Source organism: Rutidosis leptorrhynchoides, chromosome 1 (assembly GCF_046630445.1).
Source record: "Rutidosis leptorrhynchoides isolate AG116_Rl617_1_P2 chromosome 1, CSIRO_AGI_Rlap_v1, whole genome shotgun sequence".
Lineage (NCBI taxonomy): Eukaryota > Viridiplantae > Streptophyta > Magnoliopsida > Asterales > Asteraceae > Rutidosis > Rutidosis leptorrhynchoides.
In genome coordinates, this window is record NC_092333.1 from 287,584,002 (window position 1) to 287,610,971 (window position 26,970).

Here is a 26,970-nt window from a genome sequence, read left to right on the forward strand (position 1 = left end):
TATGTATACATATAACATTTACCTCTTAGAATTATGATCTTCCATTCTGAAAATTCTGAAAAGCACCCAGCCTACGAATCAATACATTGAACTTTGAAAAAGCTGATGAAACAGTGAAAACTGAAGACTGCCTTAACAGTCAAAAGTTTAATGATAAAGAATGGAGTGTTGGAATCCCTCAATGGAAAATTTGTACTGGAAAAATGGATTGAGCAAACTATAAAGGAGACTCTGAATAAATCACAAGGACTAAACTTGTACATAAAGGATCCTGATGATTCTGATTCTGATAAAATCTTTAGCGAATATCTTGCTCCTTAATCGCTCTAAATCATTGTGAATGAATTACTTCATCACAATTCGATTCTAAAATCTTAAGATATTATCGTATCTTTCATTATGAATGTCCTCAATATTTCTGAAGATATCTTCATAATTATTCTCGTCCGATATTAATTATCTCTCCACGCTATCTGTGATATATCATAAAAGGAAACTATTTTAGTTTCTAAAATTCTGAAAAATTCGAATTTAAATTATGAATGTTTTTGAAGTATTGTTAGGAACTGAAGCATGAGTTAGTATAATATAATGACACTTGATCAACGTGATTATATTACAGTAAGTCATGCTGAGTTTTTAATGGAACGTGATGATTCACAGATCATAACGTCATCATGTGCCATGTTACATAACTCTTTCATTCTGTCTAACTTCTGAACATATCAAGAAAGTATATTCTTGATAGTTCTATTCTCTGTGATTCTGGTAATTTAACAAATCAAATTGTGCTATTACGTTCTTTCCTGTTTAGAACATTAAGTTCAATCGAAACTCCATACTTACGAATTCTGGACCGTTACTCGCTTTACTAGAGGTCGAGAAGAGAATAAAAAGGCAAAGAGCTCCAAAATATAAGAGAAAATATAAAGCCCAATAACAACACGGAGGTGACAAACCGTGGGTATTAATACGAATAGCAATATAAAGACACGGTATAATTAAGAATAGTATCACCCCAAGGTAATAGTAGAAGTAAATAGATTTTTCTGGCGGAAGATTGAAAAGAAGGATGACAGAAATGATAATTAGGAAAATATCAAGGATTTGAACGGGATTAAGCATTTTCACAATCTTTTGTATGTATGAACTAAGAAAGAAAGTATAGGAATGTTGAGAATAATGGAACGGAAGAGTTTAATTTATAATCGAAATATCAGACAGAGTAATCGAGGCAGATCACTGTATTTAATTATAGAGATCTTAATTTCCTTATTCACCGAAGAATCAAATCTTTTAGATTTCGAAGATTTTCTTTATATCCCTTGAATTCCGAAATTCAACCTGGCAATGTCAAAAGCTAAGACAAATCTTTACTTCTTTATTTCACTCTTTTGTGATAACTTCACTCGTGCTCTTCGAATAATCGAATTGTTTTATCCATATTACTCAATGTTGATAAAACTCTATTTATCAAATCATATTCGTCATGAAAACATTTTTATTGTTAGCCATGACCACTTCACTCAAATTTCGGGACGAAATTTCTTTAACGGGTAGGTACTGTGACGACCCGGAAATTTTCGGCAAAATTTAAAATTGATCTTAATATGATTTCGACACGACAAGCAAAGTCTGTAACGTTGAATCTCAAAATATTGGAACTATTTTCCTGTAACCCTTTGACTATCCCCGATGATTCACGAACCATTGCTTGTAAATATGTGGATATTTATAAATATGTGTATATATAAATATATGTATAATATATATAATAACATGAACATTAATAAACTATTATATACATTTATTGTTATAAACAAATATGTAAAATAAAATACATTGTAATAAAAACTATTATTTTATATGTATATTTCTTGTATATATATAGTGTTCTATTTAATTTAATTATTTAATATATATTTATTTTGCGTAGTAAATTTTGTTATTTAAAACTGTTTAGATATATACATAGTGTATATTAAATATAATTAATTTTGAGCTTATATGGTAAATGTCTGTAACTTTCGGTTGACGTTTAATTATTTTTAAAATAGGTCTAATATATATATATATATATATATATATATATATATATATATATATATATATATATATATATATATATATATATATATATATATATATAAGAAGTTTTAAAATAAAAGTTGTTCCAAAATTTGAGAAAAAAAAAGATAATAGTTTTGATAAACATTTTTTTTATCATTTCAATCTAAGTTTTTGTACTCCGTACATATAAATTGAAACAGAAAATAAATAATTATCGAATCTTTTTGATCAGGTTTCAAACAGGTAATGATCAAAATAAATAGATGGACCCAATTTAAAAATATGAGATTTTTCTGAAGACTTTTTATCCGTAACTGTTTAGCAATGGACCACAATATAATATTCATGTTAAAATCGTCGGTAGAAAGAGTACAAGAATTGTGGCTGCATACTATTGGTTTCACACGTTTCATTAGTTAAATTTTATATTATATTATTATTATTATTATTAATCTATTATAACTATCTATCTCCCTTCATCTCTCTCTTGTCCACTATCATATTTACAATATGGTTATACATATGCACATAGATAATCAATACACAGAACTCAAAAATCATTTCGTGATTCTATTTTTAATCTTCATAATCTTCACAACAATAATACCACTCACCACCATGATATTTTAGTTTTCTTGTTTACTCGATCATAACCACCACTCGCCATCAAACTCTACGCCACCACCAAACAATTGTGACTTGCAGCCACTATAATCGAACAATAAACAAAAACCTACGAATTTTGTTTACTATTGTAACTCATTCTATTGCTTACGTTTGATCAACCACAAATTCACCTTCGTTGATTTCAACAACATCAAGCTCCTCCTGCTCCTACTGTAATGACCCAGAATTTTCCGACCAAATTATACTTATGAGATTAATATTTACATAAATTAAACCATACCAACATGATAAGCAATCCAAATTGTTGAGACTTGTGTTTTTGAAAAGAGTTTTACACAACGTTTGACCGTCCAATATGACCGATGATATCACGAACTATATAACATACGATAATTATACGTTTGTGTATATATATGTATTTATATATATTTAACATGATCTAAGGATGGTTTAACATCTCATTGTGTACTAATGACAATGAGTTATAAGTATATTTTGAAACTACTAACTTAAGTTTTCAAAACGATAACTATACGTAACATTCTTTGATATATATACGTATAATCTATAATGCTTATACATGTATCGTATATATAATGTATTTAATCACTTTTTAAGGACTTAAATACATAAAACAATATATGTATATTCACAAAAGATAGCTATATTTGAATTCTCGTTCCGTTTTCTCAAGATTTCTATACGTATATCTAGGGTATATGTACCCGTATCATACCCAGCTTCTATACTTATTTACTATTGGTATATACACATCAAATCAACATCCTAATCAACATTATTACTGCCTTAGATATGAGGTAACTAAAATTTGTCAAGTAGTATGAATTATTAGTAAGAAAACAAAATTAGGAATCCTTTTCTTTCTTTATAAACTAAAAACGTTTTTATAAATGAACACCATTTCTTCACTCCATTTTCTCATACCTACACCCTCATTTCTCTCTCAAAATACTCCTAACTTCATACTTGATCATCTCCAAGCATTTTCCCCATCATTTAGCTTCAATTATAAGCCTTAAACACCATAAGAAAACTCTTTCAAGAACATATCAAAATAACCACCCATTTGAAGAAGTTTACTTCCAACCTTTTGATCTAACTCCACCACTCTTTGATTCCAAGATTATTTCTTATCTTTTGCAGTAAATTTTCCAAGTAACTTGAGGTAGTAACCTTGTTCATAATCTTATTCAATTAATATTCATATAGCTATCTTATTTTGTGGTATAAAATTTTAACAACAAGAACATAGTTTGAATGATTTCAAACTTGTTCGCAAACTAAATAGATCCTTCTAACTTGACTTTTAAAATACTTCAAGACCTGTAATATATCATAATGATATGCTAACCTAACAAGATATAACTTGGTTTTACAAAGAACATCTTAAAAACTGAATCTACGTCGTCGGAGTGCAACCGGGGGCTGTTTTGGGTTGGATAATTAAAAACCATCTCGAACTTTGAATTGGAAGTTCATGTTATGGAAAAATGATATTTCTTATGAATATGTTAACACATAAAAATTTCATGGTTTAACTCAAAGCGTAAGTATTTTTAGAAAAATGATCATTAAATGTTGTTTTTATAATGGAAAATGATCACTTTCATAAGTTTCACCAAAGTTTGAACTATAACCTATGATTTCGAATACAAACTAAGGTATTTTCAGTTCATATTCTTAAAATTTGACTCGATCCAAGGAAGTGGCAAGTTGAACCAACAAAAACGGAGTTGTAATGAAGAAACTACGACTAAAACAAGATTGGGTATCCGAAGCTAGTTTAGCTACGAAAATATTTGGAGAAAAAGTAAATTAATCATATCTTTTCTAATTAATATGATATTTTATATATAATTACTTATGATTTGATTTTATATATTTCAGGACCACCCGTAAACAACACGAGAAGATTAATCATAAGACCTCATGATTGTACGCAACACGTCATTTGACAACACGGTACTTTATGTACGCAACACGTCATTTGATAACATGGTACCATGGGTCGAGATTAATTCTGATCAATACGAATACAATGAGGTCTTTATTTATTTTATTTAAGCAACTAATTGTGGACCACTAACATCAGACTGCTAACTACGGACTAAGAAAATATTAAAAGTATATATATATATGTAACGATTACTTGAAAAGAAAATATGTTGATATATTATATATATGGTTAGGTTCGTGATATCTATCAGAGACCAAGTCGAATTAAATACCTTCAAGGCTAAAGTGAGTTTCATTTGCTCCCTTTTTAATTGCTTTTGCAATATATATTTTTGGGCTGAGAATACATGCGCTGCGTTTATAAATGTTTACAAAATAGACACAAGTACTTAAAAATATATTCTACGTTGAGTTGTACCACTGGCATATTTCCCTGTAGCTTGGTAACTACTATTTACATGGGTATTGTAAACGCGAATCCTGTTGATAGATCTATCGGGCCTGACAACCCCAACCGGACTGGACGACCAGTATTCAACGGTTGCACAGTACTTCGTTTTGGTGACTACACTTGGTACGGTGTAGTGAGATTTCATAATAAAGGGAATATGCGACGTTGATTAAATGTTAAGTATGGTTACCAAGTGCTCAACCACTTAGAATGCTTTACATACACTTGCGAGTGTATTATGTTTATGATTATGAAATCTTGTGGTCTATTAACATATTGAAATGATTGTTATGATAAACCTATGAACTCACCAACCTTTTGGTTGACACTTTAAAGCATGTTTATTCTCAGGTACGAATTAAGTCTTCCGTTGTGCATTTGCTCAATATAAGGACATTACTTGTAGCCGATCATCGCAATAGGACCAAATGTTGATGATTTCGTCCAGGTGGATTAGGACGGGTTCTTTCAGTTGGTATCAGAGCGGTGGTCGTAGCGAACCAGGTCTTGTATTAGTGTGTCTAACTAGTAGTTGTTAGGATGCATTAATGAGTCTGGACTTCGACCGTGTCTACATGTCAAAAGTTTTGCTTATCATTTCTAGTCAGAAATCATCTGCTTATCATCCTTAAGAAATTACCTGCTTATCATTCATAAGTCTAGACACGTTTTACTGCATTTACTGCATTGATAGTGTATAGACGAATTCTTATCTTAGCATATCTGTTATTGCGAACTTTGACTGATATCTTTTCAAAGATTCTCCGTAATTTACGGGATTTTGGTATTATATATACATATGTAAATTATGTATTGAAGAGTACCAAATCTAACTCCTATAATCTATTCCATACCGAAAATTCATTTTTCCCATTATACAAGATGGATTCCGCATCTAGTTCGAATTCTTCAGATTTCGACAGTTATGCCGATATGGATTTCCATTCGGGCTCCGAAAGCAGCGTCACCGGAATGGATCAACCAATTTCCCATCATCTATTCTGGATGAATTGGGGATGAGTTTGTAATATACTAAATCACTGGAGAAAAGAAGAAGGTGATCCATTCCATCCACCAAATTGCCCTCTTGGCGATGAACCTGAAGCACTTACCGGCGAACCTATTCGAAACACCATTTTCTCTCTCATTTCTAGAGTATCTCGTCACGATTATATACTATCCCATATTACAAATCTTGTTCATTCGCTCGCTCCAACCGCCAATCATCCCGGTGTACTAGCAGAAGTTAACGAACTTCGCGCTCGCGTGACGGCTTTGGAGAACATGGTGCGAAGGTTGCAAACACCATCAGCAGCACCAGCAGCATAATCAGCACCACCATCAATAAAATCAACAATACCATCATCACCACTAACAAACAACATCCGCATCACACGTCTCGACATCATAATCTGTCCCACAAACATCAACATCATACGCACCATAGATACCAAAGAGTACCAACAATAATGAACGATGAAGTATTGATCCATAACTTCATTGATATTCTGCGAAGAATATGTGGTTTCAAAAAGTTTTAGAGATTTCTTATTCTAGCTCAAACCGAAAAGCAAATGAGATTAATATCATATTAACTCATTAAATTCATGATTTCATCTGAAGAAAATATATATGTATATATGTTTTCATAGAGATTGTAATTAAAAGTTCTTTTGTACAAAATATTAATGGTGAATTTTTTTTTTAACGGGTAGGTAATACCCGAGGAATAATTAGAGTTCATCTTAATAAGTTACATTGTACATTCGTCGAAGCTGATTCAACAGTCATTTACTATCCTACTTACAACCACCGATATACGTATCCGTTCACCGCAGAATATCCATTTTCATTCAATTTCATATTTGGATTTTGACTTCCCAGAATCCAACAAGTGGCATATGAAGAAAACATATGACAAAATAAAATCTGTTAGAAACAAACAAATTAACTATGAAAAATTTTGTTAAGAATCCACGCTAACTGTTCCAGCTAACTGTTCCTAGCTAACTGATTACATTTTATTTATCGTAGTTTATTTATCGCAATTTAATTATCGCCCTTTTATTTATCGTCATTTAATTTCTGTAATTATTTTACGCACTTTAAATATCGGGACACTTATACAATGTTTTGACATATCATATCGACGCATCTATATATATTATTTGGAATCACCATAGACACTCTATATACAGTAATGATCGAGTTCTCTATACAGGGTTGAGGTTGATTCTACAATAATATATACAATTTGAGTTGTGATCGAGTCTGAGAGGTATACGGGTCACGACACATATTAATTAATTCGTATATTATATATTAAACTATATATGAATTATTGGACTGTTACTGTGAACTATCGACTGTGGACTAATGACATTGGACAATTAAAATGAATTAAAATATTGATTATAACATATGAAACTAAACATTTCTTCAAGATTACCACTTGATTTCATCTTAAACCTCAATGTATCTCAACGATTACAATCAGCGTTCAAATCTATCATGATTCTTAAAAACACCTCAATCGAGAGGATAAACCAACCGCACTTCATCTACGGAAGAAAAGATTAATGCATATAGTTATGCACCTGAAAAACCCTCAGAAACTGAGTAAACATTTGACACGTATCTGTTCTAGTTCCTTTGACATTGTTATTACCGAAGATCGTTTTGCAATCCCTTTCCAAAGTAGCTAATTTTGTCACAGCTCTAGCAAGTCAACTCTGACTTTTTATCCGAAACAACTTTATTATAACAGCGATATATATGCGTACTCTTTATTGTTACTGGGGAACCTTTTATATTCCACAATATTACCATCAGCGATTAATCATTCTAAAAACACAATTCTCCTGAAACTACGTCGGTTTGATAACCGATGACCCAGATCAGTTAACTTTGAAAATGCTGACGAAGCAGCATGTTGTAGATGATCTTAATGGCCAAAAGTTTGATGATAAAGAAAGGAGTGTTAGGAACGCTCGATAGAAAATTTAGTACCGAAAAGCGGATTATGTGAAACTATGAAGAAAGCCGTGGATAAATCACAAAGAATAAGTTTGCCTTCAAAGAATCCAAATGATTCTGTGCATGCTGAAATCATTAGCAAACATCTTATTTCTCATTCTAAACGTTCACAGACAAATCTTCTTCATCATCCATTGATATTAGAAATTCTAAGATATTCTCGTATGTTCTATTATAAATATCCTCCATATTTCTAGCGATATTTTCACAACTATTCTTATCTGAGATCATTTATCTCTCCGTAATATCTGCAACATAAAAGAAACTGTGTTAGTTTCTAAATTCTGAAACCTTCGAGTTTAAAATATGAATGTTTTGAAGTAGTGTTGGGAACTGAAGCATGGATTAGTATAATATAATGACACTTGATCAACGTCATTATATTACAGTAAGTCATGCTGAGTTTCTAATGAAGCATGATGATTCACAGTACCGTCATCATGTGCCATTTACACGATTCTTACATTCTATCTAATCTCTAAACATATCAAGAGAATATTTTTCTGGATGACTCGGTCTTCTCCAGGGTATTCTGGTAATTTAACAAATCAAAATCGTTCTATTACCATTTTCTTCTTAGAGCATTAGCTATGTTCATTCTGAATTTCATATCTACGAATTCCGGACCATTACTCGCTTGACTCGAAGTCGGGAAGAGAAAACGAAAGCATGAAGCTCCGAAAAATAATGAAGAATATAAACTTCGATAATAACCCCGAAATTACAAACCGTGTATATCGATGCAGATAGCAATATAGAGACACGGGAGAATTAGAAACACTATAAACACAAGAGTATAATAGAAGTAAATAGATTCTTCTGGTGGTAGATGAAAAAGAAGAATGACAGATATAACATTTAGGAGTATATCAAGAATCAGGACTGGATGGAGCATATTGATGAATGCTTTAAAGTAAGAATCAAGGGAGAAAGAATAGAAGGTGTGAGTCATGGAAAATAAGGAAACGAAGGGGTGAATTTATAGTGAAATATCCGACAGAGCAATCGAAATAGATTATTGCATATAATCAAAGAAGATCCTGATTTCCTTAATCACCAAAGAACCAAATCTTATTACGTAAGATTCTCTTTAAATCCCTTAAATCCCGGAAATCAATCATAACTACGTCATCGGTTAAGACGAATATATTTTACTCATCTCACTCTTTTACGATAGTCTCATTTATATTCTTCGCATAATCGAATCGTTTTATCTACATTACTCAATGATGATAAAACTCCATTATCACCTTATATTTGTCATGAAAACCTTCTTATTGTTATCCATAACAACCTCTATCAAATTTCGGGGACGAAATTTCTTTAACGGGTAGGTACTGTAATGACCCAGAATTTTTTGACCAAATTATACTTATGAGATTAATATTTACATAAATTAAACCATACCAACATGATAAGCAATCCAAATTGTTGAGACTTGTGTTTTTGAAAAGAGTTTTACACAACGTTTGACCGTCCAATATGACCGATGATATCACGAACTATATAACATACGATAATTATACGTTTGTGTATATATATGTATTTATATATATTTAACATGATCTAAGGATGGTTTAACATCTCATTGTGTACTAATGACAATGAGTTATAAGTATATTTTGAAACTACTAACTTAAGTTTTCAAAACGATAACTATACGTAACATTCTTTGATATATATACTTATAATCTATAATGCTTATACATGTATCGTATATATAATGTATTTAATCACTTTTTAAGGACTTAAATACATAAAAAAATATAAGTATATTCACAAAAGATAGCTATATTTGAATTCTTGTTCCGTTTTCTCAAGATTTCTATACGTATATCTAGGGTATATGTACCCGTATCATACCCAGCTTCTATGCGTATTTACTATTGGTATATACACATAAAATCAACATCCTAATCAACATTATTACTGCCCTAGATATGAGGTAACTAGAATTTGTCAAGTAGTATGAATTATTAGTAAGAAAACAAAATTAGGAATCCTTTTCTTTCTTTATAAACTAAAAATGTTTTTATAAATGAACACCATTTCTTCACTCCATTTTCTCATACCTACACCCTCATTTCTCTCTCAAAATACTCCTAACTTTATACTTGATCATCTCCAAGCATTTTCCCCATCATTTAGCTTTAATTACAAGCCTTAAACACCATAAGAAAACTCTTTCAAGAACATATCAAAATAACCACCCATTTGAAGAAGTTTACTTCCAACCTTTTGATCTAACCCCATCACTCTTTGATTCCAAGATTATTTCTTATCTTTTGCAGTAACTTTTCCAAGTAACTTGAGGTAGTAACCTTGTTCATAATCTTATTCAATTCATATTCATATAGCTATCTTATTTTGTGGTATAAAATTTTAACAACAAGAACATAGTTTGAATGATTTCAAACTTGTTCGCAAACTAAATAGATCCTTCTAACTTGACTTTTATTGTAGTGACCCGAACTTTTCCATGTTTATATATATATATATATATTAAATGAAATTGTTATTTACATGATTAAGTGTTTCCAACATGTTAAGCAATCAAACTTGTTAAGACTTGATTAATTGAAATAGATTTCATATAGACAATTGACCACCCAAGTTGACCGGTGATTCACGAACGTTAAAACTTGTAAAAACTATACGATGACATATATATGGTTATATATATATAGTTAACATGATTTTATTATAAGTATGTATCTCATTAGGTATTTTAACAATGATTTATATACATAAAAATGAGACTATTAATTTAAGAAACTCAAAAACGATATATATAACGATTATCGTTATAACAACGTCTTACTAGGTACATATGAATCATATTAAGATATTGATACACTTGGTTAATTATGTTAAATGATAAGTAAATATATTATTAAGTGTATTAACAATGAAATACATATGTAAAAATAAGACTACTAACTTAATGATTTCGAAACGAGACATATATGTAACGATTATCGTTGTAACGGCATTTAACTGTATATATATCATACTAAGATATATTATATATCATAATATCATGATAATATAACAATTTAACATCTCATTTGTTATAATAAACAATGGGTTAACAACATTCAACAAGATCGTTAACCTAAAGGTTTCAAAACAACATTTACATGTAACGACTAACGATGACTTAACGACTCAGTTAAAATGTATATACATGTAGTGTTTTAATATGTATTCATACACTTTTGAAAGACTTCAAGACACTTATCAAAATACTTCTACTTAACAAAAATGCTTACAATTACATCCTCGTTCAGTTTCATCAACAATTCTACTCGTATGCACCCGTATTCGTACTCGTACAATACACAGCTTTTAGATCTATGTACTATTGGTATATACACTCCAATGATCAGCTCTTAGCAGCCCATGTGAGTTACCTAACACATGTGGGAACCATCATTTGGAAACTAGCATGAAATATCTCATAAAATTACAAAAATATGAGTAATCATTCATGACTTATTTACATGAAAACAAAATTACATATCCTTTATATCTAATCCATACACCAACGACCAAAAACACCTACAAACACCTTCATTCTTCAATTTTCTTCATCTAATTGATCTCTCTCAAGTTCTATCTTCAAGTTCTAAGTGTTCTTCATAAATTCCAAAAGTTCTAGTTTCATAAAATCAAGAATACTTCCAAGATTGCAAGTTTACTTCCAAGTTTTCTAAATCCATTCCAAGTAATCATCCAAGATCAAGAAACCTTTGTTACTTACAGTAGGTTATCTTTATAATACAAGGTAATAATCATATTCAAACTTTAATTCAATTTCTATAACTATAACAATCTTATTTCGAGTGGAAATCTTACTTGAAATTGTTTTCGTGTCATGATTCTGCTTCAAGAACTTTCAAGCCATCCAAGGATCCTTTGAAGCTAGATCTATTTTTTTCATTTCCAGTAGGTTTATCCAAGGAACTTGAGGTAGTAATGATGTTCATAACATCATTCTATTCATACATATAAAGCTATCTTATTCGAAGGTTTAAACTTGTAATCACTAGAACATAGTTTAGTTAATTCTAAACTTATTCACAAATAAAAGTTAATTCTTCTAACTTGACTTTTAAAATCAACTAAACACATGTTCTATATCTATATGATATGCTAACTTAATGATTTAAAACCTGGAAACACGAAAAACACCATAAAACCGGATTTACGCTGTCGTAGTAATACCGCGGGCTGTTTTGGGTTAGTTAATTAAAAACTATGATAAACTTTGATTTAAAAGTTGTTATTCTGGGAAAATGATTTTTATTATGAACATGAAACTATATCTAAAAATTATGGTTAAACTCAAAGTGGAAGTATGTTTTCTAAAATGGTCATCTAGACGTCGTTCTTTCGACTGAAATGACTACCTTTACAAAAACGACTTGTAACTTAATTTTCCGACTATAAACCTATACTTTTTCTGTTTAGATTCATAAAATAGAGTTCAATATGAAACCATAGCAATTTGATTCACTCAAAACGGATTTAAAATGAAGAAGTTATGGGTAAAACAAAATTGGATAATTTTTCTCATTTTAGCTACGTGAAAATTGGTAAAAAATCTATTCCAACCATAACTTAATCAACTTGTATTGTATATTATGTAATCTTGAGATACCATAGACACGTATACAATGTTTCGACCTATCATGTCGACACATCTATATATATTTCGGAACAACCATAGACACTCTATATGTGAATGTTGGAGTTAGCTATACAGGGTTGAGGTTGATTCCAAAATATATATAGTTTGAGTTGTGATCAATACTGAGATACGTATACACTGGGTCGTGGATTGATTTAAGATAATATTTATCGATTTATTTCTGTACATCTAACTGTGGACAACTAGTTGTAGGTTACTAACGAGGACAGCTGACTTAATAAACTTAAAACATTAAAATATATTAAAAGTGTTGTAAATATATTTTGAACATACTTTGATATATATGTATATATTGTTATAGGTTCGTGAATCAACCAGTGGCCAAGTCTTACTTCCCGACGAAGTAAAAATCTTTGAAAGTGAGTTATAGTCCCACTTTTAAAATCTAATATTTTTGGGATGAGAATACATGCAGGTTTTATAAATGATTTACAAAATAGACACAAGTACATGAAACTACATTCTATGGTTGAATTATCGAAATCGAATATGCCCCTTTTTATTAAGTCTGGTAATCTAAGAATTAGGGAACAGACACCCTAATTGACACGAATCCTAAAGATAGATCTATTTGGCCTAACAAACCCCATCCAAAGTACCGGATGCTTTAGTACTTCGAAATTTATATCATATCCGAAGGGTGTCCCGGAATGATGGGGATATTCTTATATATGCATCTTGTTAATGTCGGTTACCAGGTGTTCACCATATGAATGATTTTTATCTCTATGTATGGGATGTGTATTGAAATATGAAATCTTGTGGTCTATTATTATGATTTGATATATATAGGTTAAATCTATAACTCACCAACATTTTTGTTGACGTTTTAAGCATGTTTATTCTCAGGTGATTATTAAGAGCTTCCGCTGTCGCATACTTAAATAAGGACGAGATTTGGAGTCCATGCTTGTATGATATTGTGTAAAAACTGCATTCAAGAAACTTATTTTGTTATAACATATTTGTATTGTAAACCATTATGTAATGGTCGTGTGTAAACAGGATATTTTAGATTATCATTATTTGATAATCTACGTAAAGCTTTTTAAAACCTTTATCTATGAAATAAAGGTTATCGTTTGTTTTAAAAATGAATGCCGTCTTTGAAAAACGTCTCATATAGAGGTCAAAGACTCGCAACGAAATCAATTAATATGGAATGTTTTTAATCAATAAGAACGGGACATTTCAGTTGGTATCCGAGCGTTGGTCTTAGAGAACCAGAATTTTGCATTAGTGTATCTTATCGAGTTTGTTAGGATGCATTAGTGAGTCTGGACTTCGACCGTGTTTACTTGAAAAATGATTGCTTAACAAATTTTGTTGGAAACTATATATTTTTAACATGTGAATATTATGTGATATATTAATTTCTTAACGCGTTTGATATTATGTGATAGATGTCTACCTCTAGAACAAGTCCCATTAACTTACCTAATAATAATGAAGAGTCAAATATAAATTGGAATCATTCGTGGACTGATTCACATGTTCTCGAAGAGGAACCGGAAGAAGAGTCGGAACCGGAAGAAGAATCAGAACCGGAAGAGGAGGAACCGGAGGAGGAAATAGAACCGGTGGGGGAAATAATAAAACGGTTAAGTAAAAGAAAATCCTCAACCAACCGATCAAGGTTAATTATGGTCAATGGTGTTTCCGCCAAGGAAGCAAAATATTGGGAGGATTACCAATTCTCCGATGAATCGGATTCCGACGAGAATTCCGTTGATGTTATAGAAATTACCCCAACTGAATTTAAAAAGGCAAAAGAAAATAATAAGGGAAAGGGCATAAAAATAGAGAAATCTAATTCTAACCCCGATGAACTTTATATGTATCGTCAACCCCCGAAGTCCTTAAGTTGTAACAATGACCCGGGAACCTCTAAACCACCAGGTTTTTCTAAACCAATGTGGAAAATGACGGCTCGTATTAGGGGAACATCATATATCCCTAGAAACTTGGCAAAACGAACCAAAACCGAAGAAGAAGAAACGAGCGAGTCGGAATAAGATAGTTGTATTCGTGTGGTGTAATATATGTAATATAGTGTGCTTATGCTTTATGATATATGTAAAAATTGCTTGTATTAATAAGTAATTTTTTTATGAATCTAACTCTTGTCTATTTTACAGTTTAAAAACACAAAATGGATAGACAACCCAATATTTTAAGAGACCTACCCGGAGACATGATTGATGAAATCTTGTCTAGAGTCGGTCATAATTCCTCGGGACAACTATTTTAGGCGAAATCAGTTTGTAAGACATTCGAAGAACGTTCCAAGAATGTCTTAGTTTATAAGAGACTTTCGTTTGAAAGATGGGGGATATCACATTGTGAAACCCATAAGTTACGATGTGTTTACTTTGACGCATATATTGGGGGGAACCCAAATGCTATTTTACGCAACAGGTTAAGAAATTATTTTGACTCAATGTATCCGAATATAGGACTTCATGATTTAGAAAAAGCGGCTAACATGAAACATAAAGAAGCATGCTATGCTTACGGGTTAGTAATGTTCGCTTCTCACCAAAGTGAGAAAAAGAACATCGGGCTACAACTATTAAACAAAACGTTCCCACAAGTGACGGAGTCGGTAATTAGGGTAAGAAATGAGGTTTTTAGGTTATTACGAGACTGTTGGTCATTACGTAACCCTCGTCCCTTTGACGACGTTACAACACGCTGTCTTATCAACGGCCATAACGGTTATGTTCCACAAGACCAAGGATGGGAAGTAATCCTAGTAAAACCAGAATGCATGACTTGTTTCTGGACGTATGAATTACGTGTCTTTATTGCCTTTGCTGAACGACTTGTGTACTAGCTAGAATTATCTTCACAACCATCTTGTATCAAATTTATTGTGTGCTATATTTCATGCTATATGTAAAATAAGCGGTATCGTAAGTTTGTAAAATATTGTGTAAAAGTTTGAACGCGAAATATTATTATAATCAGTTTTTCATATAGAATTATAGTAGTTGAATTGTATATTAGCTACTAAGTATGAACTTAACGGGTAGGTACTACCCGAATTTAAACTTATAAAACGCTAATATGAAGAAAAAGCTTTTATAAATGAGTTCATATTATGCTACGAAATACTATTAACTACTCTTAATATTCTGTATGATTAACTTGTTCCATTTGACTATTTTGAAGGAAATGGCACCGACTACTCGACACACCGTGAATATGAATGAAGAGGAATTCCGTACTTTTCTAGCTTCAAACATAGCCGCAGTACAGGCTGCGCTACATACCAACAATAACCTTGGATCTAGCTGTAGTGACCCGAACTTTTCCATGTTTATATATATTAATTGAGATTGATGTTTACATGATTAAATGTTTCCAACATGTTAAGCAATCAAACTTGTTAAGACTTGATTAATTGAAATAGGTTTCATATAGACAATTGACCACCCAAGTTGACCGGTGATTCACGAACGTTAAAACTTGTAAAAAAACTATATGATGACATATATATGGTTATATATATAGTTAACATGATATTATGATAAGTAAACATATCATTAATTATATTAACAATGAACTACATATGTAAAAACAAGACTACTAACTTAATGATTTTGAAACGAGACATATATGTAACGTTTATCGTTGTAACGACATTTAATGTATATATATCATATTAAGAGATATTCGTACATCATAATATCATGATAATATAATAATTTAAAATCTCTTTTGATATTATAAACATTGGGTTAACAACATTTAACAAGATCGTTAACCTAAAGGTTTCAAAACAACACTTACATGTAACGACTAACGATGACTTAACGACTAAGTTAAAATGTATATACATGTAGTGTTTTAATATGTATTTATACACTTTTGAAAGACTTCAATACACTTATCAAAATACTTCTACTTAACAAAAATGCTTACAATTACATTCTCGTTCAGTTTCATCAACAATTCTACTCGTATGCACCCGTATTCGTACTCGTACAATACACAGCTTTTAGATGTATGTACTATTGGTATATACACTCCAATGATCAGCTCTTAGCAGCCCATGTGAGTCACCTAACACATGTGGGAACCATCATTTGGCAACTAGCATGAAATATCTCATAAGATTACAAAAATATGAGTAATCATTCATGACTTATTTACATGAAAACAAAATTACATATCCTTTATATCTAATCCATACACCAACGACCAAAAACACCTACAAACACTTTCATTCTTCAATTTTCTTCATCTAATTGAACTCTCTCAAGTTCTATCTTCAAGTTCTAAGTGTTCTTCATAAATTCCAAAAGTTCTAGTTTCATAAAATCAAGAATACTTTCAAGTTTGCTAGCTCACTTCCAATCTTGTAAGGTGATCATCCAACCTCAAGAAATCTTTGTTTCTTACAGTAGGTTATCATTCTAATACAAGGTAATAATCATATCCAAACTTTGGTTCAATTTCTATAACTATAACAATCTTATTTCAAGTGATGATCTTACTTGAACTTGTTTTCGTGTCATGATTTTGCTTCAAGAACTTTGAGCCATCCAAGGATCCATTGAAGCTAGATCCATTTTTCTCTTTTCCAGTAGGTTCATCCAAGGAACTTAAGGTAGTAATGATGTTCATAACATCATTCGATTCATACATATAAAGCTATCTTATTCGAAGGTTTAAACTTGTAATCACTAGAACATAGTTTAGTTAATTCTAAACTTGTTCGCAAACAAAAGTTAATCCTTCTAACTTGACTTTTAAAATCAACTAAACACATGTTCTATATCTATATGATATGCTAACTTAATGATTTAAAACCTGGAAACACGAAAAACACCGTAAAACCGGATTTACGCCGTCGTAGTAACACCGCGGGCTGTTTTGGGTTAGTTAATTAAAAACTATGATAAACTTTGATTTAAAAGTTGTTATTCTGAGAAAATGATTTTTATTATGAACATGAAACTATATCCAAAAATTATGGTTAAACTCAAAGTGGAAGTATGTTTTCTAAAATGGTCATCTAGACGTCGTTCTTTCGACTGAAATGACTACCTTTACAAAAACGACTTGTAACTTATTTTTCCGACTAGAAACCTATACTTTTTTTGTTTAGATTCATAAAATAGAGTTCAATATGAAACCATAGCAATTTGATTCACTCAAAACGGATTTAAAATGAAGAAGTTATGGGTAAAACAAGATTGGATAATTTTTCTCATTTTAGCTACGTGAAAATTGGTAACAAATCTATTCCAACCATAACTTAATCAACTTGTATTATATATTATGTAATCTTGAGATACCATAGACACGTATACAATGTTTCGACCTATCATGTCGACACATCTATATATATTTCGGAACAACCATAGACACTCTATATGTGAATGTTGGAGTTAGCTATACAGGGTTGAGGTTGATTCCAAAATATATATAGTTTGAGTTGTGATCAATACTGAGATACGTATACACTGGGTTGTGGATTGATTCAAGATAATATTTATCGATTTATTTCTGTACATCTAACTGTGGACAACTAGTTGTAGGTTACTAACGAGGACAACTGACTTAATAAACTTAAAACATCAAAATATATTAAAAGTGTTGTAAATATATTTTGAACATACTTTGATATATATGTATATATTGTTATAGGTTCGTGAATCAACCAGTGGCCAAGTCTTACTTCCCGACGAAGTAAAAATCTGTGAAAGTGAGTTATAGTCCCACTTTTAAAATCTAATATTTTTGGGATGAGAATACATGCAGGTTTTATAAATGATTTACAAAATAGACACAAGTACGTGAAACTACATTCTATGGTTGAATTATCGAAATCGAATATGCCCCTTTTTATTAAGTCTGGTAATCTAAGAATTAGGGAACAGACACCCTAATTGACGCGAATCCTAAAGATAGATCTATTGGGCCTAACAAACCCCATCCAAAGTACCGGATGCTTTAGTACTTCGAAATTTATATCATATCCGAAGGGTGTCCCGGAATGATGGGGATATTCTTATATATGCATCTTGTTAATGTCGGTTACCAGGTGTTCACCATATGAATGATTTTTATCTCTATGTATGGGATGTGTATTGAAATATGAAATCTTGTGGTCTATTGTTACGATTTGATATATATAGGTTAAACCTATAACTCACCAACATTTTTGTTGACGTTTAAGGCATGTTTATTCTCAGGTGAATATTAAGAGCTTCCGCTGTTGCATACTAAAATAAGGACAAGATTTGGAGTCCATGCTTGTATGATATTGTGTAAAAACTGCATTCAAGAAACTTATTTTGTTGTAACATATTTGTATTGTAAACCATTATGTAATGGTCGTGTGTAAACAGGATATTTTAGATTATCATTATTTGATAATCTACGTAAAGCTTTTTAAACCTTTATTGATGAAATAAAGGTTATGGTTTGTTTTAAAATGAATGCAGTCTTTGAAAAACGTCTCATATAGAGGTCAAAACCTCGCAACGAAATTAATTAATATGGAACGTTTTTAATCAATAAGAACGGGACATTTCAGTTGGTATCAGAGCGTTGGTCTTAGAGAACCAGAAAATTTGCATTAGTGTGTCTTATCGAGTTTGTTAGGATGCATTAGTGAGTCTGGACTTCGACCGTGTTTTCTTTAAAAATGATTGCTTAACATTTTTGTTGGAAACTATATATTTTTAACATATGAATATTATGTGATATATTAATCTCTTAACGTGTTTGATATTATGTGATAGATGTCTACCTCTAGAACAAGTCCCATTGACTCACCTAATAATAATGAAGAGTCAAATGTAAATTGGAATGATTTGTGGACTGATTCACAAGTTCCCGAAGAGGAACCGGAAGAAGAGTCGGAACCGGAAGAAGAATCGGAACCGGAAGAAGAATCTGAACCGGATGAAGAAATAGAACCGGTGGGGGAAGTAATAAAACGGTTAAGTAAAAGAAAATCCTCAACCAACCGACCAAAGTTAATTATGGTCAATGGTGTTTCCGCCAAGGAAGCAAAATATTGGGAGGATTACCAATTCTCCGATGAATCGGATTCCGACGAGAATTCCGATGATGTTATAGAAATTACCCCAACTGAATTTAAAAAGGCAAAAGAAAATAATAAGGGAAAGGGCATAAAAATAGAGAAATCTAATTCCAACCCCGATGAACTTTATATGTATCGTCAACCCCCGAAGTCCTTAAGTTGTAACAATGACCCGGGAACCTCTAAACCACCAGGTTTTTCTAAACCAATGTGGACAACGACGGCTCGTATTAGGGGAACATCATATATCCCTAGAAACTTGGCAAAACGAACCAAAACCGAAGAAGAAGAAACGAGCGAGTCGGAATAAGATAGTTGTATTCGTGTGGTGTAATATATGGAATATAGTGTTCTTATGCTTTATGATATATGTAAAAATTGCTTGTATTAATAAGTATTTTTTTTATGAATCTAACTCTTGTCTATTTTACAGTTTAAAAACACAAAATGGATAGACAACCCAATATTTTAAGAGACCTACCCGGAGACATGATTGATGAAATCTTGTCTAGAGTCGGCCAGAATTCTTCGGCACAACTATTTAAGGCGAGATCAGTTTGTAAGACATTCGAAGAACGTTCCAAGAATGTCTTGGTTTATAAGAGACTTTCGTTTGAAAGATGGGGGATATCACATTGGGAAACCCATAAGTTACGATGTGTTTACTTTGACGCATATATTGCGGGGAACCCAAATGCTATTTTACGCAACGGGTTAAGAAATTATTTTGACTCAATATATCCGAATATTGGACTTCGTGATTTAGAAAAAGCGGCTAACATGCAACATAAAGAAGCATGTTATGCTTACGGATTAGTAATGTTCGCTTCTCACCAAAGTGAGAACAAGAACATCGGGCTACAACTATTAAACAAAACGTTTCCACAAGTGACGGAGTCGGTAATTGGGGTAAGAAATGAGGTTTTTAGATTATTACGGGACTGTTGGACATTACGTAACCCTCGTCCCTTTGATGACGTTACAACACGCTGTCTTATCAACGGCCATAACGGTTATGTTGCACAAGACCAAGGATGGGAAGTAGTCCTAGTAAAACCAGAATGCATGACTTGTTTCTGGACGTATGAATTACGTGTCTTTATTGCCTTTGCTGAACGACTTGTGTACTAGCTAGAATTGTCTTCACAACTATCTTGTATCAAAGTTATTGTGTGCTATATTTCATGCTTTATGTAAAATAAGCGGTATTGTAAGTTTGTAAAATATTGTATAAAAGTTTGAACGCGAAATATTATTATAATCAGTTTTTCATATAGAATTGTAGTAGTTGAATTGTATATTAGCTACTAAGTATGAACTTAACGGGTAGGTACTACCCGAATTTAAACTTATAAAACGCTAATATGAAGAAAAAGCTTTTATAAATGAGTTCATATTATGCTACGAAATACTATTAACTACTCTTAATATTCTGTATGATTAACTTGTTCCATTTAACTATTTTGAAGGAAATGGCACCGACTACTCGACACACCGTGAATATGAATGAAGAGGAATTCCGTACTTTTCTAGCTTCAAACATAGCCGCAGTACAGGCTGCGCTACATACCAACAATAACCTTGGATCTAGCAGTACAGGAAATCGTGTAGGATGCACCTACAAAGAATTCACTGCCTGCAAACCTTTGGAATTTGATGGAACCGAAGGACCGATCGGATTGAAACGGTGGACCGAGAAGGTTGAATCGGTGTTTGCCATAAGTAAGTGCACTGAAGAGGACAAAGTGAAGTACGCTACGCATACCTTCACAGGTTCTGCGTTAACATGGTGGAATACCTATCTAGAGCACGTGGGACAAGACGATGCGTACGCACTACCGTGGTCAGCATTCAAGCACTTGATGAACGAGAAGTACCGTCCCAGAACCGAGGTCAATAAGCTCAAGACAGAACTTAGAGGGTTACGAACCCAAGGATTTGATATTACCACGTACGAAAGACGATTCACAGAATTGTGCCTATTGTGTCCGGGAGCATTCGAAGATGAGGAAGAGAAGATCGACGCGTTTGTGAAAGGATTACCGGAAAGAATCCAAGAAGATATAAGTTCACACGAGCCCGCCTCCATACAACAGGCATGTAGAATGGCTCACAAACTAGTGAACCAGATTGAAGAAAGAATTAAAGAACAGACTGCTGAAGAGGCCAATGTGAAGCAAGTCAAAAGAAAGTGGGAGGAAAACGGTGATAAGAATCACCAATACAACAACAACAGCAATTACAACAATAATCGCAACAATTATCCCAACAATCGCAACATCAATCGCAACTACAACAAACGGCCCAACAACAACAACAACAACAACAACAGCAACTACAACAATCATCCCAACAACAATAATAACCGCAACAACAACAACAATCAGAAGCAACTATGCCAAAGGTGTGAAAAGAATCACTCGGGGTTCTGCACCAAATTTTGCAACAAGTGTAAAAGAAATGGTCATAGCGCGGCGAAGTGTGAGGTCTACGGACCAGGGGTTAATAGAACGAATGGAACAAATGGTGTCGGAACGAGTAATGGCGGAGCAAGTAGTGTCGGAGCAAGTTATGCCAATGTAGTTTGTTATAAATGTGGAAAACCAGGCCACATTATTAGAAATTGCCCGAACCAGGAGAACACGAATGGACAAGGCCGTGGAAGAGTTTTCAATATTAATGCGGTAGAGGCACAGGAAGACCCGGAGCTTGTTACGGGTACGTTTCTTATTGACAATAAATCTGCTTACGTTTTATTTGATTCGGGTGCGGATAGAAGCTATATGAGTAGAGATTTTTGTGCTAAATTAAGTTGTCCATTGACGCCTTTGGATAGTAAATTTTTACTCGAATTAGCAAATGGTAAATTAATTTCAGCAGATAATATATGTCGGAATCGAGAAATTAAACTGGTTAGCGAAACATTTAAGATTGATTTGATACCAGTAGAGTTAGGGAGTTTTGATGTGATAATCGGTATGGACTGGTTGAAAGAAGTGAAAGCGGAGATCGTTTGTTACAAAAATGCAATTCGCATTATACGAGAAAAAGGAAAACCCTTAATGGTGTACGGAGAAAAGGGCAACACGAACCTACATCTTATTAGTAATTTGAAGGCACAAAAACTAATAAGAAAAGGTTGCTATGCTGTTCTAGCACACGTCGAGAAAGTACAAACTGAAGAAAAGAGCATCAATGATGTTCCCATTGCAAAAGAATTTCCCGATGTATTTCCGAAAGAATTACCGGGATTACCCCCACATCGATCCGTTGAATTTCAAATAGATCTTGTACCAGGAGCTGCACCAATAGCTCGTGCTCCTTACAGACTCGCACCCAGCGAGATGAAAGAACTGCAAAGCCAATTACAAGAACTTTTAGAGCGTGGTTTCATTCGACCAAGCACATCACCGTGGGGAGCTCCTGTTTTGTTTGTCAAGAAGAAAGATGGTACATTCAGGTTGTGTATCGACTACCGAGAGTTGAACAAACTTACCATCAAGAACCGCTACCCACTACCGAGAATCGACGACTTATTTGATCAACTACAAGGCTCGTCTGTTTATTCAAAGATTGACTTACGTTCCGGGTATCATCAAATGCGGGTGAAAGAAGATGATATTCCAAAGACTGCTTTCAGAACACGTTACGGTCATTACGAGTTTATGGTCATGCCGTTTGGTTTAACTAATGCACCAGCTGTGTTCATGGACCTTATGAACCGAGTGTGTGGACCATACCTTGACAAGTTTGTCATTGTTTTCATTGATGACATACTTATTTACTCAAAGAATGACCAAGAACACGGTGAACATTTGAGAAAGGTATTAGAAGTATTGAGGAAGGAAGAATTGTACGCTAAGTTTTCAAAGTGTGCATTTTGGTTGGAAGAAGTTCAATTCCTCGGTCACATAGTGAACAAAGAAGGTATTAAGGTGGATCCGGCAAAGATAGAAACTGTTGAAAAGTGGGAAACCCCGAAAACTCCGAAACACATACGCCAGTTTTTAGGACTAGCTGGTTACTACAGAAGGTTCATCCAAGACTTTTCCAGAATAGCAAAACCCTTGACTGCATTAACGCATAAAGGGAAGAAATTTGAATGGAATGATGAACAAGAGAAAGCGTTTCAGTTATTGAAGAAAAAGCTAACTACGGCACCTATATTGTCATTGCCTGAAGGGAATGATGATTTTATGATTTATTGTGATGCATCAAAGCAAGGTCTCGGTTGTGTATTAATGCAACGAACGAAGGTGATTGCTTATGCGTCTAGACAATTGAAGATTCACGAACAAAATTATACGACGCATGATTTGGAATTAGGCGCGGTTGTTTTTGCATTAAAGACTTGGAGGCACTACTTATATGGGGTCAAAAGTATTATATATACCGACCACAAAAGTCTTCAACACATATTTAATCAGAAACAACTGAATATGAGGCAGCGTAGGTGGATTGAATTATTGAATGATTACGATTTTGAGATTCGTTACCACCCGGGGAAGGCAAATGTGGTAGCCGATGCCTTGAGCAGGAAGGATAGAGAACCCATTCGAGTAAAATCTATGAATATAATGATTCATAATAACATTACTACTCAAATAAAGGAGGCGCAACAAGGAGTTTTAAAAGAGGGAAATTTAAAGGATGAAATACCCAAAGGATCGGAGAAGCATCTTAATATTCGGGAAGACGGAACCCGGTATAGGGCTGAAAGGATTTGGGTACCAAAATTTGGAGATATGAGAGAAATGGTACTTAGAGAAGCTCATAAAACCAGATACTCAATACATCCTGGAACGGGGAAGATGTACAAGGATCTCAAGAAACATTTTTGGTGGCCGGGTATGAAAGCCGATGTTGCTAAATACGTAGGAGAATGTTTGACGTGTTCTAAGGTCAAAGCTGAGCATCAGAAACCATCAGGTCTACTTCAACAACCCGAAATCCCGGAATGGAAATGGGAAAACATTACCATGGATTTCATCACTAAATTGCCAAGGACTGCAAGTGGTTTTGATACTATTTGGGTAATAGTTGATCGTCTCACCAAATCAGCACACTTCCTACCAATAAGAGAAGATGACAAGATGGAGAAGTTAGCACGACTGTATTTGAAGGAAGTCGTCTCCAGACATGGAATACCAATCTCTATTATCTCTGATAGGGATGGCAGATTTATTTCAAGATTCTGGCAGACATTACAGCAAGCATTAGGAACTCGTCTAGACATGAGTACTGCCTATCATCCACAAACTGATGGGCAGAGCGAAAGGACGATACAAACGCTTGAAGACATGCTACGAGCATGTGTTATTGATTTCGGAAACAGTTGGGATCGACATCTACCGTTAGCAGAATTTTCCTACAACAACAGCTACCATTCAAGCATTGAGATGGCGCCGTTTGAAGCACTTTATGGTAGAAAGTGCAGGTCTCCGATTTGTTGGAGTGAGGTGGGGGATAGACAGATTACGGGTCCGGAGATTATACAAGAAACTACCGAGAAGATCATCCAAATTCAACAACGGTTGAAAACCGCCCAAAGTCGACAAAAGAGCTACGCTGACATTAAAAGAAAAGATATAGAATTTGAAATTGGAGAGATGGTCATGCTTAAAGTTTCACCTTGGAAAGGCGTTGTTCGATTTGGTAAACGAGGGAAATTAAATCCAAGGTATATTGGACCATTCAAGATTATTGATCGTGTCGGACCAGTAGCTTACCGACTTGAGTTACCTCAACAACTCGCGGCTGTACATAACACTTTCCACGTCTCGAATTTGAAGAAATGTTTTGCTAAAGAAGATCTCACTATTCCGTTAGATGAAATCCAAATCAACGAAAAACTCCAATTCATCGAAGAACCCGTCGAAATAATGGATCGTGAGGTTAAAAGACTTAAGCAAAACAAGATACCAATTGTTAAGGTTCGATGGAATGCTCATAGAGGACCCGAGTTCACCTGGGAGCGTGAAGATCAGATGAAGAAGAAATACCCGCATCTATTACCAGAAGATTCGTCAACACCTTCAACAGCTTAAAATTTCGGGACGAAATTTATTTAACGGGTAGGTACTGTAGTGACCCGAACTTTTCCATGTTTATATATATTAATTGAGATTGATGTTTACATGATTAAATGTTTCCAACATGTTAAGCAATCAAACTTGTTAAGACTTGATTAATTGAAATAGGTTTCATATAGACAATTGACCACCCAAGTTGACCGGTGATTCACGAACGTTAAAACTTGTAAAAAAACTATATGATGACATATATATGGTTATATATATAGTTAACATGATATTATGATAAGTAAACATATCATTAATTATATTAACAATGAACTACATATGTAAAAACAAGACTACTAACTTAATGATTTTGAAACGAGACATATATGTAACGTTTATCGTTGTAACGACATTTAATGTATATATATCATATTAAGAGATATTCGTACATCATAATATCATGATAATATAATAATTTAAAATCTCTTTTGATATTATAAACATTGGGTTAACAACATTTAACAAGATCGTTAACCTAAAGGTTTCAAAACAACACTTACATGTAACGACTAACGATGACTTAACGACTAAGTTAAATTGTATATACATGTAGTGTTTTAATATGTATTTATACACTTTTGAAAGACTTCAATACACTTATCAAAATACTTCTACTTAACAAAAATGCTTACAATTACATTCTCGTTCAGTTTCATCAACAATTCTACTCGTATGCACCCGTATTCGTACTCGTACAATACACAGCTTTTAGATGTATGTACTATTGGTATATACACTCCAATGATCAGCTCTTAGCAGCCCATGTGAGTCACCTAACACATGTGGGAACCATCATTTGGCAACTAGCATGAAATATCTCATAAGATTACAAAAATATGAGTAATCATTCATGACTTATTTACATGAAAACAAAATTACATATCCTTTATATCTAATCCATACACCAACGACCAAAAACACCTACAAACACTTTCATTCTTCAATTTTCTTC